Genomic DNA, 17,191 nt, shown 5'->3' with positions numbered 1-17,191 from the left:
ATATTTTTTTCAAAATTATCCTTTATTGTAACGTGATATATCAAGTTTAAATTTTCTTTGACTTAATTAAGTTTTTCATATCTAGAATATAAGTCGTTTTCATATTAATACCTAACATTCATTTTTTTCAATCAAGTACTTAAAAAAAAATTTCAATTTCATTTTACTATTTGTGGTTAGTCGTCTTCCATTGAGTGATTATGTGATAGACGGAGTGCCACATCATCATCCCCACGTCAGTACCTTCAATGGCATGACAATGGCAAAGCATGATGATGTGATACTCTGTCTATTACATCATCACTTAACGGAAGAATTAACGACAAATAGTAAAATGAAACAAAAAAAATTTTACTATTTGTGGTTAGTCGTCTTCCATTGAGTGATTATGTGATAGACGGAGTGCCACATCATCATCCCCACGTCAGTACCTTCAATGGCATGACAATGGCAAGGCATGATGATGTGATACTCTGTCTATCACATCATCACTTAACGGAAGAATTAACGACAAATAGTAAAATGAAACAAAAAAAAAATTAGTAGGCATTTGTAAAAATAAATGAATTTTTAGATAGTAATATGAAAATGACGTATTTTTTTAGGTATGAAAAATTTATTTAAGCCAATCTGGAAAAAAAAATTAGTTAACAAATGATAAGGAGGAGCTTTATAAAAAATAAATAATTTAATTTCAGATAAAATGATAAATTTTATTATTTTATTGAAAATAAAAATAAAAATGATAATTATAAATTTAAGTTATGTTTAAAAGCAAATCTTATAAGTTAATAAGAAAAAATCGTTTCTCAAACACTTTTATTTGATCAAATATTTGTAAACTTGTCAAAAAAACTAAAAAATAATTAAAATAACTTGATGAAAATATATGTAATTTATTTTTATATAGACTTAAGAAACTTTATCCTATTTTTTAAAGATAATTTCTCATTCAAAATAAAAAAATACATTAAATTAATAAGATATTTTTTATTGTTAGGAATAAAAAAATACTATTTGAAATTTACAATAACTCACCTATCAATTTATCATGTTTAATCAACTCAACTAGATTAATAAGAAAATATTAAAGGTGAAATTAAAGAGTTAAGATGTATACATTTAATGTCTGGACAAAGCTAAAAAAGAACCCAACAAGATCAAATGATAAGATATATATTTTGGATCCAGAGGACACGAAAGAGTGAGAAAAGACATAATATATTATATGTATACATTGATCATAGATCGCAAAACACCAATTATATATGACTTAAATAAGTTTTTCATGTTATATATTAAATAATTTTTTCATACCTGAAGAATAGATTATTTTCATATTATTACCTAAAAATTCATTTTTTTGTTAAATACCTATCTGAAAAAAAAATTAATTTCTTTTATTATTTGTCATTAGTAAACTTTTGTTAAGTAATAGTATGACATATAAAGTGACGCATCATCACGTCCAATCAATGACACATTAGTGTCACATCATTGAAGGTAATGACGTGACATTGACATGATGTGATGACGTGACACTCTGTCTATCATGTCAACACGTAACAAAATGTGACTAACGCCAAATAGTAAAATAAAATATATTTTTTCAAGTACTTGATTTAAAAAAATTATTAATGTTAAATAGTAATCTGAAAACACCTAAAAAACTTAATTAAATCATTTCATTTTAAATGAAATATATTTTGAAGATAATTTTATTAAATAATATAAAAGTAATTGAGATTTACATATATCACTCTAAGACCAACATAAAATGATTTTTTTTTCCCATAAGATCGAAGGAATTGCTTTTTTAAACTCTCAAATGTTTGTAAAAACAAGTATTTATTCTCATAAAAAACAAGTAATTATTTCTCTAAAACAAATGGAACTAAACATATACTAAAATTCCAGCTTTGTTAGATTAATAAACTGTTAATTTAATTCTGTAGAGTTTTCACTTAATCATTTGTTTGTAACATCATATAAATTTACAATGTAATTGAAAATTAGAAATAAAAGCAAAAATAATTTATAAAAATAGAAACAACATTTAAAATAAAGGTTTAATTATTGTAGTTTACCTTTTTAATTTCTAACGAGTGTGTATAGTTAAAATTATTTAACACAGTTAAATTAAATTATTGTTACTAGTACCTTGGCTCTTTCATATATTTTCCAGGACTTTAGATTTTGTTGCTCTTCTCATACCGCAGCCACCCAGAAACAATGCGAGCAGGGTTCAAGTACTTGCTCACGTACTTGGTCTCTCAGGGAGAATCTGTTTCTTCCATTGTTGATATCTTCGGCATTGACGAACAGAACATTCTTGAAGCCAACGAGCTTTCTGCTACCTCCATTATTTTCTATTTCACACCGATTTCGGTTCCTTTGAAAACAGAGCCACCGGTTGGAATACAAAGAGCAACGACCCCCCCGGAGGATTCCCCGTTGCCACCACCGCGTCCTGCTCCGGCGGAGGACAGAGATTCCGACTCTTCCAAGAAATGGGTTATTGTTGGAATCGTGGTTGGAGTTGTTGTGTTGCTTATTTTAAGTGCTGCTCTGTTTCTTCTCCGTTTCTATCAACTGCGACAGGTGGAACACCCGTCGCTGCCGCCGCCAAAGGCTTTCTCGGGTTCTGCCACCATGAAGGCGACTATTCCGATGATGCACTCTTGGTCTGTTTCTTCTGAAGGGGTTCGTTACGCGATTAAGTCGTTGAGTGTGTTCGAGTTTGAGGAGTTGCAAAAGGCAACGGGGTTCTTCGGTGAAGAGAACAAGATCAAGGGTTCTGTTTATAGGGCTTCTTTCAAGGGTGATTATGCTGCGGTTGAAGTTCTCAAAGGTGACTTGTCGGGTTAGATTAACCTTCTTAAGAGGATTAACCTCTTCAACAGTATAAGGTTGTCCGGTTTTTTTGTCTACAAAGGTGACACCTATCTTGTGTACAGGTTCGCGGAGAATGATTCTCTTGAAGATTGGCTTCACAGTGTTAACAAGAAGTATGAGAATTCCGTGCCTTTGAGTTGGGTGCAAAGAGTTCATATTGCTCATGATGTTGCTGACGCGCTTAACTACCTTCATAACTATACAAGTCCTCCTCATGTGCACAAGAATTTGAAGAGTGGGAGCGTGCTTTTGGATAGGAATTTTAGGGCTAAATTTTCAAACTTTGGGTTGGCAAGAGCTGTGGAGGATCAAGGGGGTGATGGGGGGATTCAATTGACAAAGCATGTGGTGGGGACTCAAGGGTACATGCCACCTGAATACATTGAGAATTGTTTGATTACTCCAAAGATGGATGTTTTTGCGTTTGGGGGTGTGCTTTTGGAGCTTCTTTCAGGGAATGTTAAAGAGAAACTTGGGGGTTTCATGGATCCAGATTTGAGATATGAGTATCCTTTGGAACTGGCTTATTCCATGGCAGAACATGCCAAACGCTGTGTTGCAAGGCCACAGATTTCTGAAGTTTTCATGATTTTGTCCAATATTCAATACTCCACGTTGGATTGGGATCCATCTGACGAGCTTGAATGGTCTAGATCTGTTAGCCAAATCTCTGACCGTAGATAGATGATGATGATGAGCTTGGCATTGTGGTATTGCTGCCCAATTGCTTCAACGGAATAAGAGATTCTTTGATCTTGTGTTTGCAGAGTTTTCTTTTGGCCTCGTTTTGTATCATATGGATTGATTGATGGCTGCTACTACAAATTGAAGTTCACACTTTCACATTTCAACATGTTATTCTTTAAGATAATTAATGATCCAACAAATGATATTTTATCATTCGTGAGTGATATCAAATGCCAATACAGAGAAGAGCCAAGTTCCTGACAATAATAATTTAATAATATTAAACAATTTTAACGGTAAGAATTTATTGGGAATTAAAAAGTATATAGAGGCTAAAAAAACTACTTATTAATTATAGGGACTAAAATAGACAAGTTTGGAAACTATAGAGATTAAATGGGTAATTAAACCTAAAATAAATAAACAAAGCATCATACTATATTGTAATTATAACTATTATTAATTAATTACATGCAATACTAATATAAACATTTTACGACAAGTATAGGAAAAATAAATACTATCAAAAATTTAAGCATAGGCAAAACTGTAAATACAGTGCAAAGCATAAATCAATTATTTACAACAAATATTTTATTGGATAAAATAGTCGACGACTGAAGCACCAAATAAGGATTAAATCCACCTATTTTTAAAGTATAGAGATTAAATTTGCTAATGTGAAACTACAAGAAATATAACCAAATTTGACCAAAAGTAAAATGATCAAAAACATATTTTACCTCTTTATTTCAGCCCGAGACCTCTCTTATAATGCAACAATCTTCTGAGACATCTTTGAAATAGTTTGAGCTTAAAATTACTAAGATAGATTGTCTACTGTCTGAAATTAAACTATTGTCTAGTTTTGCAAAGTTTTGTTCCTATACTTATTTTCAATTTTTTAGGTGTTCCAGGAATCAGTGTTTCATAAATTTTACTTGTTATCCTATATTTTCACATCTAGCTAACTCATTTTTGAAGTCAAATTTTTAAGAAAAACAGTCCATACAGCCATAATAACCAGTTTAATTTCGTGACATTTTAGTCCTAAAATAAAATTCCTTAAACTTGTCTTGTCCATATACTATAAAACTCTAATTTAGGTGAAATTTAAGACTAAGTTTTGACATCCAAAGAACACATTTTTAACCTTAAAATTTCAAGAAAAACAACACATCATACAGTTCCAGCCAAAGCAGTAGCTATGAATTTTGAACATCAAAATGACATTCAATGAAGCTTAGCTTCCAAAGACAACAAGATCCCCTTACCTTGATGAAGCTGGACGAAAATGGCTTAGATGAACAAGGAGCTCAGATCCTTGATATCTCAAGCTTCGAAGAATGAAAAATGAAATTTTGGAACCAAGAATGAGAAGCTTGCACGAATTTGGTAAGGAAAACAAGAAGAGAAAGAAGATTAAGAGCCCCTTACCAAAGCTTTGATGGAAGAAACCTCAAGAACACCTTGTATGAAGCTTAGAAGAAGAAAGAAATTGACTCCTCTCCCTCTTGGTGAACTCATGCAAAAATGGTGAAGGAAGGGTTCCAAATTGATTTTTAAAGAAACAAGAAGATAAGGCTTAAGGCTTTACATTGACAAGCTTAATTGAAAACATAAATGACCCATGACCAGCCATGGTGAACGTGCCAAGCCATGTCATTTAGGGTTAGTGTTGCTTCTGAAATTTTAACCAAAAATGGCCAAAGTAGGTTTAAACCAAAAATGGTAAATCCTATCCCAATCCCCTAGATAGACGTGTTAACCTTCCTTGGATTCTATGTAATCAAAGTGGACCTTGCACAAAGTCCACTCTCACAAAGCTAAATTACATTGTCACTCAGTGTATAGTGTAATTCTTTCAAGATGCAATTTTAGCTCAGATAGTTTTCATATCTTTGCCAAGCTATGCTAAACAAAACACATACACCTATTGATTATATCTATGTAGCACGAAATCAAGACTTAGAATTATACAATCAATAAATTAAATTCATACATTCACAAAGTAAATTTACAGTGTGAACTTACACTATCTAGTCTTTCACAGTGTAGGAAATAAAGTTTAGGTGAAGTTTCAGAATCTTGTGAAATAAGGACATCATTTGAAAGAATTATATTTTCAAAATAATCTTCCTTTGATCTCCCCTCTAAAGACGAATGTCATTATAAAAAAGTTGGTTATCAAAGTAACATCCATACTTACAAAAAAAAATGATTTTGGATCAAAACATTTATATCCTTTTTGGGTTGGAGAGTAACCAATGAAAACACACTTTATAGCACGTGGGTCAAGTTTTCCGTTCTGCTTATGTTCATGAACAAAAGCAGTAGAGTCAAATATTTTTAATGGTAAATCAGCTGAAATGCGTGCCATAGGGAAATACTCTTTAAAAACATGCAAAGGAGTTTGTAATTGTAAAACTTTGAATGGCATGCGGTTAATTAAGCATGCAACAGTCAAAACAGCCTCACCCCATATATATTTGGGAACTTTAGTAGAAAAGAGTAAAGCCTTGGCCACCTCTAAAAGGTGTTTATTTTTTCTCTCTGTAATCCCATTTTGTTGGGGTGTATTAACACAAGAACTATGATGGGCAATCCCATTTTCAAGAAAAAAATTTCCTAGGATCGTGTTAAAATATCCCCTCCCATTATCACTTCTAAAGACTTGTATATTAGTTTGAAATTGATTTTGCACCATTTTAAAGAAAATTTTGACAACTTTTTCAGCTTCAGATTTTTCTTTTAATAAGTACACCCAACAAAGTCTAGTGTGGTCATCTATAAAAGTGATGAACCATTTTTTGTTGGAAAGTGTTCTTATTTTATTTGGACCCCAAACATAATTGTGAATAATAGAAAATGGTTTTGATGGATTATAAGACGATTGCACAGGAAAAGAAGTACGATGATGCTTTGCAAATTCACATATTTCACAATGAAGCATTGAAGGGTCTTTATTAACAAACAACTTGGGAAATAGGTGTTTTAAATATCTAAAACTTGGGTGGCCTAGCCGAAAATGCCATAACATGATATCCTTATTATTTGAAGCAAAAATAGATTCAAAACAGGAATTCATTGATTGTGATTATTGTCTTGATCCACATACATCCTTAAAGAGGTAGAGTCCTCCACTCTCCTTAGCACTGCCAATCGTCCTCCACGAGTTCAAATCTCTAAACACATAATGAGAATGAAAGAAATTAGCTTGGCAATTTTTATCTTGAACTAATTTACTCATAAACAATAGGTTGCAAGATAAGTTAGGAACATGCAAGACATTTTGAAGAATAAGTGTTGGGGATATGACAACACAACCTTTTCCTGCAATGGCTAAAAAAAGCCATCTGCAATCTTAATTTTTTGGTTACCTGCACAAGGACTATATGAAGCAAAGAAACTAGACTCTCCCATCATATGATCGGAAGCATCGAAATCAACAATCCAAGTAAAATTGGAATTGACACTAAGGAAAGCATATGTTAAAAAGTTACCCTTTTGAGCTACAAAGCAAGAAGAGTTTAAGACTCCAGAAGTTTGTACAATTGGTCTAATTGTTCCTTAGTGAAAGGAAGTGGACATGAGGGAGATTGCTTCTCTTGGTCAGACGTACTAGCTTGAAGTGCACGACCGTTACTTCCTCCTTTCTTTCTCCAATTTGGAGGCTTCCCATGAATCTTCCAACAAGTTTCGTGTGTATGCCATGGGTGCTTGCAATGATTGCACCATGGTCTATCAGATTTTTCTTCATCTCTCTTTCCCATTGAGACATTGTCATACCCTAATTTCATCCGGGGATGATCATTTGCAAACATTTGGATCCTTTCCATCTGAATTGAGTTGCTTAACACCAATTACCGTGCATTTCAAAGGGTTTTGCGATGTTTCGAAAGAAAATGGGCAAGAAACTCAAGCTAGGGGCAAAATGGTCCATTTTTGGAAATTCCTCAGCCCCTGGGCCCACTAGATGACTTGGGGGAGAAGCAACCAGCTCGCCTGGGCAAGTTGGCGGCAAGCTCCTCCCCCTATTTTGCTATAAATAGGTGTGGGAGGCTGAGGAGAAAGGCTTTAGCTCCCTTGGCAAGCATATATATTTCACTTAAAATTAGTGAAAGGAAGAAGAAAGAAGAAAAAACAAGGCTGAAACGTTTCCGAATCGCATCCGTAATCGATTCTTACAGCATTCGTCGTTCGTTTTTCATTCGTTCATCGTTCTTCATCCGGTTACTACTTGCTTTAAGGATTTGAATTTGATTTATGGACCCTTAGGGGTCCCCTTCATTGTTTGTGCATCTTCATCTCCTTCTTCGATCATCGGTGATCTTTTTCTTTGCTTAAAGCAAGTTTCTACCGATCGTTCATGCAGTAATCTTGTTTAATCACCATAAAATAAAATTCAACCAATCGTTTGTATTGTAATCTCACTTAATCACCGTTTAAATGAATTTCAACCAATTGTTTGTGTTGTAATCTCACTTAACCACTATTTAAACAAGTTTCGACTGATCGTTTCTGTTGTAAACTCTTTTCATCAATGTAAAATAAGTTTTAACCAGTCATTAACGCCACAAGTTATCTTACAAAAGGGGTTGAAGATTAATGAGCCAAAACCAAATAAAACTAACTCATAAACTTCTTCATTTCATCAAAAAATCAAGAGATCGTTTCAAGGTCCAACGCCTTAAACGATTATCCCCTTTCAAAAAAATCAAGAGGTCATTTCAAGGTCCAATGCCTTAAACAATTCTCCCTTTTCAAAAATCAAGAAGTTGTTTCAAGGTCCAACGCCTTAACGATTCTTCGCCTTTCAAACTCGAGAAGATCGTCTCAAGGTCCAATGCCTTAACGACTCTTTCTCCTCTTTTCAAAAATCGAAAGATCGTTTCGAGGTCCAGCGCCTTAAAATGACTTTTGTTCGCAATTTAAATTAATCTTTCAAAAAAGATAAAAACAACTTAACCAACGTTTAGTTCTTAAAGAACTACGTAGGTATGATTTTCTCATCACAATTGAGGAATACATAGGAGCGAGGGAAACACCCTTGTCGACCCTAAAAAGTAAAAAAAAAGACATAAAAAGGACAAAAAATTAAAAATATATAAAAAGGGAAAATAAAGATAAAAGGGAAATAAATAATATTGAAATCATGATTTGCACACTTGATTAGAGGTAGGGAAATAAATAATATTGAAATCATGATTTGCACACTTGATTAGAGGTTGTTGTCCCTTATGAAGGGCGCGTGGGGTGCTAATACCTTCCCCGTGTGTAAACAACTCCCAAACCTTCATTTTCAAAATATGCAAACCTTCGACCTTTTTCATTTTTGGTTTTTCTGACGTTTTCCTCGAATAAACGTTGGTGGTGACTCCACGTGTTTTCCTTCAATGGAAGACGCACCCCTTGGCCCATGCGAGAGACCTTTTCGCGCCCCCGCCGGAGGGCAGTGATGTAAGCTCCATTCAAGCTTGTAGGCCTAGGATCTTCTTCATCAATGGATTCCTTTGCTTTTTGGAAGATGAATGACAACGGAATGGAGATGGAAGAGAGAGAGGAGACGCCACTTCAAGGAGAAGATGAGTCTAGAAGAAGCTCACCATCATAGGATGCCATGGATAAAAGCTTGGAGGAAGAAAGAGATGAATGAAGGGAGATGGAGAGAAGAGCACAAAATTTTGTGCTCTAAAAGAGCTCTGAAATCTAAAGTTTAATTTTCAAATGATCAAAGTTCCAAAAAATGCACACACATGACCTCTATTTATAGCCTAAGTGTCACATAAAATTGGAGGGAAATTTAAATTTCTATTCAAATTTCACTTGAATTTGAAATTGAATTTGTGGAGCCAAATTTTGGAGCCAAAATTTCACTAATTATGATTAGTGAGTTTTAGCTATGGTTCAGCGCACTAATCCAAGATCAAGTCCAAGATTCTCCACTAAGTGTGCTTAGGTGTCATCAGACATGTAAAACATGAAGGACATGCACAAAGTGTGACTATATGATGTGGCAATGGGGTGTAGCAAGCAAATGCTCACCTCCCCCTCTAAAATTTAATTGGATTGGGCTTCTCCCAATTTAATTAAATTTATTTCCAACCACACACATCAAATATTCACTTAATGCATGTGAAATTACAAAACTACCCCTAATACAAAAACTAGTCTAGGTGCCCTAAAATACAAGAGTTGAAAAATCCTACATTTCTAGGGTACATTACCTATATTATGGAGCCCTAAATACAAGACCCAAAAATAATGAAACCTTAATCTAATATGTACAAAGATAAGCGGGCTCATACTTAGCCCATGGACCCGAAATCTACCCTAAGGCTCATGAGAACCCTAAGGACTTCTCTTGCATCTTTAACCCAATCTTCTTGGAGTCTTCTATCCAATGCCCTTGTGGGGTAGGATTACATCATTCCCTCCCGCTTTAAAAGGATTTGACCTCAAATCCCGAGGTTTTTGAAACTCTGGGCTTTTTTCCTCAACACCCCCATTTCCTGGGTATCTTTGCATGAAGGAACATGGTTCCTCACCAACTCAATGAGTGGTGCTACAAGTATAGAAAAATATGAGATAAATCTTTTGTAAAAGTTTGTTAAGTCATGAAAGCCCCAAATTTTTCTTATACTTGGTGGAGTGGGCCACTCAGGAATGACCTTTATTCTCTTAGGGTTCATGGGAACCCCTTGATCACTATTTAAAAAATTAAGAAAAGTAATACAATAAAACATACATTTTTCTGTATTTTCATGTTGATTATTCCTATCAAAAAGTATGACAAACCTAAGGTGTCCCATATATGTACCTAAGTTTGTATTGAAACTAAAATAAGAATAAACCTACCTAATGAGTCCCTATGTACACAAATCATGAAGATGTTGGGTGCACAAGTGATTTTACAAAAGAGGGTTGCACCACCCAAAACATTCATTATGCCACCTATTTTAGGGATTTTATGCCTAATAATACCTATTTTGGGCACCAACAAAGCACAAGGATTTAACCTCTTTCGAACCAAACCCTCATCCAACAACTCCTTTACTTGAGGAATAAACTCAAGCCTAAGAGGTGTCGCAATGCTAACAAGTGTCTTTTCACAAAGAAGAAAATGTGGAGGTTGTCTAAGAGGGGAAATAACTTTAATATTTGTCTTTATTTCAAAATGTTTTTCCTTCATACCTAACCTCTTGGAGGAGACACTTGCTTCCTTACACTCCTCCTTAACCATTAAAAGTTGTCCTTCTTCTTGTGGGTAGATCTCTTCACTAGATTCTTCCCTTTTTGCTTCTTCACTTTCACTAGAGGAAGGAAGAGTAGTAGTCTCATCTTGGCTACTATAAATGTCTTGGCCCCTCATTATCATGGTTTTCTTGGTGGGGCATTGAGAAGTAATGTGTCCTCTTCCAAGACATTTAAAGCACTTTATAAATCTAGTCTTCTCTTGCATACTAGCTTTAAGGGGTTGCCTTTCTATTGTCTTCCCCTTATCATCTTTGGGCTTAGAAGGTGTCACCCCTAAGATGCCTTGACCTTAGTCTTTCTTTGGATAAGAGTGAGAGCCATAAGATTTTGAAGTAGAATTCCTTTTAAGTTGTTGCTCAACCCTTATTTCCCAATCTAAGTTAGCCTCTACATTGTCCTTCCCATGGAAGTATGGGAGGTTAATGTTAGCCTCTTGAGGCTTTCTTTCCTTTTCTCTCATATGGGGGTGAGGTCTAAGATGTGACCTATGCCTTCCTTCATAATAATCACGAAGTTCTTCACTTAGACTCTTGCAAGAGTTATGATTACTATAGGAGACATATTTTTCTTTTCTTAATTCTTTTAGTATTTTCCTTCTTTCTTCTTCCCTTATTTGTTCCCTCTCATCTTGATTTATTTTTACCCTCTCTTTTCCTTTTTCTTTTCTTTTTAGTTTTTCTTTCCATAACTTGAGGGAACTCAACTCATCTAAGATTCTAGATAGAGGGTCCTTATGACTAGTACCCTTGCCATTAACACTAGATGAATGATGACTCATGTTGGTTCCTAAGTTGTGGTTCTTTCTTGTTGGAGGTTTGTAAAAAAGGCAAAAGCTAAGGTTCTAAAAGAACTCAAGATAAATGTGATAAGAAAGAAGAAAGTACTATGGAATAACAAGATAAACTAGATGTGGCTAGTAAAGAAAGTAAACTATGAAAGTAAGTAAGAAATTAAAGTAAAAGAAATGTAAACTAGGCGGATCCTAAGAGTGTTTGGATGACCTCATTTAACGTTACCAACAAAATACTCACTATCCTACGAGAAAATTGCCTAAAATTATTACACATAAATGGAAGTAGGGTAACCTATTGGAGGCTCCCAACTTACTTCCAATGAAAGGTCTTTTTGTTACAAAATTTGAAAGCAAAGCAAATTACCAATTACAAAATTACAAAAAAAAATTCTCAATTGTGGTGGTTATTCTCTCTTTGGTGTTTCACTCAATTTGGAGTGTTTCTTAGTCCAATAGCTCTTAAGGTGGTTGGCCCCTTGCTTCTTGACTCAAATTCTTCATGGGATGACACCAATCCTCCTTTTCAATTCCCTATATGGCAACTCACAAGCAAGGAAACAAAAAGACAAGCAATAACCAAAGACAAAAAAAATGAAATGAAAGCTAAACTAATAGAGTTTTAACAAGACAAATTTTCAAGGATTATTCAACAATTAAAGTAATGAATAGCATACAAAAGCAAGTTAGGACTCAAAGAGAAACCTAGAATGACTCTAGAGTAGAGTAGAAAAACAAAAAAAAAAAAAAGACTCAAGAAACCTCTAGTTTTGACACTTGTTTTCACAATAATTTTCAATTGAAATTTTAGAACTACGATTGGTATAAAATAGGCACCAATTATAGAACAAATTTTGAGTCAAAACAACAAGTACACTTCCCTTTCACTTCTATTTTTCCTGGACGCTGATTTTTCAGCCAACTTGTGTGATTTTTATTATTTTTTCCTTTAATCCAAATCGCTTAGTTATTTTTTCATAATTTTTTTCCAGATGTCTAGAAAATTCAGTAAAAATTTTAGCTCAAAACACGTAGTGAGCAATTCCCAGTAATTTATACAAGTTTGTATGTTCAAACTGTCAGCACCAGCGATTTCAACCTAGAAATCAAGAGTAGTGTTTATGTTGCTTAACGCTTGGATAGTTACAATTTATGTTTTCTTATGCTCAATTATCTTGAATAACACAATTCAAGAGAGCTTAAGACTTATTTTGATTCACAAATCCAAGCACAACTCAGCATCACAACTCAACTTCATCATAGGCATCATGTAGGAAACTTAGAAAACAAAAAAAAGAGTTCAACAACAAGACTACTTCTAGGAATTGATTTAGAACATGTTATGAACTAAATAACATACATGAATTAGACTCAAAATTCAAAAGATAGGTTAAGAATGACAAGAATACATGAACAAATGTATCTAGAATTCAATAAACAAAATAAAAATTCAACACAAATTTAGAACATAATGTGACAATTACTATGACTAAACATGACTCTAAGACAACATGGATTAAGTGATTTACACTTAGATTTTGGTGTTTTTTTTCTAATCAATATTTTGGAAGAAAATTTAGATCTAAGGTTCAGCAAAAGAATATTATGAATGAAAAATGATAGAACCTAAAATCAACACATAAACATGATTCAAGAGTAGATCTACAAAATTCGAACCATAGAAATGCAAGAACAAGTGTAGATCTAAGATTTAATCGGTTTATTTTTTTGAATCTACTCTAAACAGCACCAAACCGCAAGACAATGGAGGATATGCATGGAGAATAAGATAAAGAACAAGGAATTAAAGAGAATTCACCGAACAAAAAGATAGAGGAGGCAAAAGAACATCACCTAGATAAAGATGCTCTTGATACCGCATGATGTAAGCTACATTGGAGCTTGTAGGCCTATGATCTTCTTCATCAATGGATTCCTTTGCTTCTTGGAAGATGAATGGCAGTGGAATTCAGAAGGAAGAGAGAGATGAGACGCCACTTCAAGGAAAAGATGAGTCTAGAAGAAGCTCACCACCATAGGAGGCCATGGATAAGAGCTTGGAGAAAGAAGGAGATGAATGAAGGGAGAGGAAGAAAAGAGCACGAAATTTTGTGCTCTAAAAGAGCTCTGAAATCTGAAGTTTAATTTTCAAATGATCAAAGTTCCAAAAAATGCACACAAATGACCTCTATTTATAGCCTAAGTATCACATAAAATTAGAGGACAATTTGAATTTCTATTCGAATTTCACTTGAATTTGAAATTGAATTTGTGGAGCCAAAATTTCACTAATTATGATTAGTGAGTTTTAGCTATGGTTCAACCCACTAATCCAAGACCAAGTCCAAGATTCTCCACTAAGTGTGCTTAGGTGTCATGAGGCATGTAAAATATGAAGGATATGCACAAAGTGTGACTATATGATGAGGCAATGGGGTGTAGCAAGCAAATGCTCACCTCCCCCTCTAAAATTTAATTGGATTGGACTTCTCCCAATTCAATTAAATTTATTTCCAACCACACACATCAAATATTCACTTAATGCATATGAAATTACAAAACTACCCCTAATACAAAAACTAGTCTAGGTGCCCTAAAATACAAGGGCTGAAAAATCCTACATTTCTAGGGTACCTTACCTATATTATGGAGCCCTAAATACAAGGCCCAAAAATAATAAAACCTTAATCTAATATGTACAAAGATAAGTGACTCATACTTAGCCCATGGACCCGAAATCTACCTTAAGACTTATGAGAACCCTAAGGCCTTCTCTTGCATCTCTAGCCCAATCTTCTTGGAGTCTTCTATCCAATGCCCTTGCGGGATAAGATTGCATCAGGCAGGTTGCAACAGATGTTGAACATTGACTTGAAGCGAGTTGGAGAAACCTGTGGTGGCTAAGTCGTTGGTGCTGCCATCTGGGCATGCCGCCATTAGGGAAGAAAGAGAAAAACCCTAGATTGGTAAACCTTGAGCTGTTGATACCATGTAGAAAGTAATAGGGAAGACTTTCTTATTTTTTCAAGCAGTAAAAATAATGCTTATATAGAAATATTACAATAAAGTCTATTCCTTGATTCAAGGAATAATAAAGGAAACAAATAATAGCTAATAATGATAAAGATCTTATTTTAAAACAAAGTAAATCAAATCTATGATTCATCTAATATAGGAAACTGCAATATCTTCTATTAATTCCTATAGTATTCATTTCCTGTAGATGTTCCATATATTCTTGAAATATGTAAAAACACTATAGTGATCTATCTATATGTTCTCTCTCCTCCTTTGACAATTTATGTAGGAGTACTATGGTAGCTAACAAAGGGGTTATTCTTAACAGCATTGATAATCCAAAGGTAATAAACTTCTAATACTTTTTGAATGCTCTAACAATTTGTAAATACTTGGAAAATTTCTGTATATTTTGTATTCTTGAGTCTGTACTTGCTTACACTCCATATGTATAACTATTATGCAACTTTGATGGTGAAGGGCGATCTTAAAAAAAGTATGGATAAAAGTAGTGGCAAATATGGTACTTCTGGTAAGTATCAGTTGAACTCATTTCTTGTTAAAATTTTGACAAACTAGTGGCATTACACACTTCACATTTTCACTTATTCCGACTTTAGTAGGAAATACAAATGTGAGAAAGGCATTGGCTGATGTAAGCAATGTTCAAGAAAACTTCACAACAACTGTTGGTGTTGCTAGCTCAAAAATGAAGAATCTTTTTTATGTCGGATAGAGAGAAACTTACAAGGGAGGTGGTAGTATTTAACTGTTTTAATAGAATTTTGTAAGTTATTTTTGAAACTCAACTTATCTTGTACATTATAAAGTTATAAAAAAGATGAAGCATACATTTGTTTTTCTCACATCCCAGCCAATACAAAGACTACTAACTATTGATGACATTCTTTTGTGAAATGTTTTGTTTTGGAATATTATGATAGATTGATCTTTAATTTAATATCTAGAGGCAACCTAAACATTTTCACCTATTATTTTGTTAGAATATGTAGAAAATTTATCATAATATTTTCATTGTATCTTAGAGTGGTTACGGTTTTCAATTTCATGTTTCTGTTAGGAAGTCCCACATTACTTGCCAAAATTTTCAAGACATAGCTTATATATCTGTTGGGAAACTTCACTTTATGTCAATTGGTTTTAAACTGAAATCTAATAGTTTCATGAATTTTTTCCTTATTTAATTTAATTAGGATTAAGAGTCTAGTATAGTATAAAATAGGGGTTTATAAAAGTATTTTGTATCATCTCATATCACATTAAAAGTTAACCTTTCTCACAATCACACATGATATGAACTTAGTTTAACCTATTTACTTTAGTTATATCCACCCTCTTGCCCCAATTCACCACCTTCCCATTGCTATATGGCTACATTGGATGAAAGATTTTTCTTGCTTTGGTTATATCCGCATGTTCTTTCCATAAGTCTGGCCTAATCATGTGTTTGTCTTGATTTTGTCTCAAATGTAGTTGCCTTCTTTTTTTTTATCCACAAAAACAATAGTATATTATATTAGAAAAGCAGTACAAGGGGTATTGCTGTATATACAAGTTAGCACTCTGGTATGCAAAACTATGGTTCCTTAATACAAGCTATATAGCACGAATTAAGAAACCATAAACTGACTGTAAAGTTAATCACAGATCAGTTCATCAACTATGTACTACTACCCCTTGTTTACAAAATCCCCCGTTGATAATACTTGACCAGTAGTGGAAAGGTATGTCAAATCCTTTTCTGAGGTTTGTTAGCCAAGTCCAACAAAATAAATAAAGCATCCTCCATTAATATATTAACGTTGAAGCTGTCATTTGAGAAAATGATCCTATTTCTATGGTGCTAGACGCACCATGTTAGGGAGATCCACCAAATCTGCCAGCGTTGCACCCAAATACCAGAAAACCTGCAAAAGGAATGCTGGAGGAAATGTTGTCTTGTATTCTGCGGGAGAGCTCTGACCATGTTTATCTAGGACATCGATTCCCACCATAACGATAAGATTTTGTGACAGCTGAAAAACAAATGAGCTGCCTTCTCTTCCTTATTTTTGCAGAATGGACATAAGTTATCGTTAATCTCTATATTCCTCATATGCAAATTGTTCTTAGTAGGCAACCCATCCCGTATTAATTTCCACGCAAAAAAAGAGGCTTTGCTTGGGATTTTTAGTTTCCATAGTTCTTTAAATGCTCTGTCCTGATTCTCATCTCTTGAGTCCTTGTCAAGTAACTTATATGCATTACTTACAATATATGTCTCGGTTGAGTCTCCCTTCCAAACCCACTAGTCTTGTCAATGAGAATTGATGGTGAGACCTTGTATTTCCTCCAGAAAGTTGGCACCCATAACTATTTCAGCTTCGAAAAGGAATCTCCTCCACTGCAAGTTCCACTCCCATGCTGCATCTGAAATGGTCCCTATCTGTTGGATATATTGATTCTTCTGGTTCGAAATGAGGTAGAGTCTAGGGTACTTTTCCATCAACGAAACACCATCTTCCTTCCACCCATCCTCCCAAA

The 17,191-nt window shown here is 34.1% G+C and overlaps 1 pseudogene; it reads left to right on the top strand.

The window, feature by feature from the left end:
* Positions 1-2,166: 2,166 nt before the first annotated feature.
* LOC100807961 (protein LYK5-like) lies at positions 2,167-3,810 on the top strand (annotated as a pseudogene).
* The last annotated feature ends 13,381 nt before the right edge of the window (positions 3,811-17,191 follow it).

Source organism: Glycine max, chromosome 15 (assembly GCF_000004515.6).
Source record: "Glycine max cultivar Williams 82 chromosome 15, Glycine_max_v4.0, whole genome shotgun sequence".
Classification (NCBI taxonomy): Eukaryota; Viridiplantae; Streptophyta; class Magnoliopsida; order Fabales; family Fabaceae; genus Glycine; species Glycine max.
Note: the sequence above shows the minus strand (reverse complement) of the source record. Positions and strands in the feature narration are given on the sequence as shown.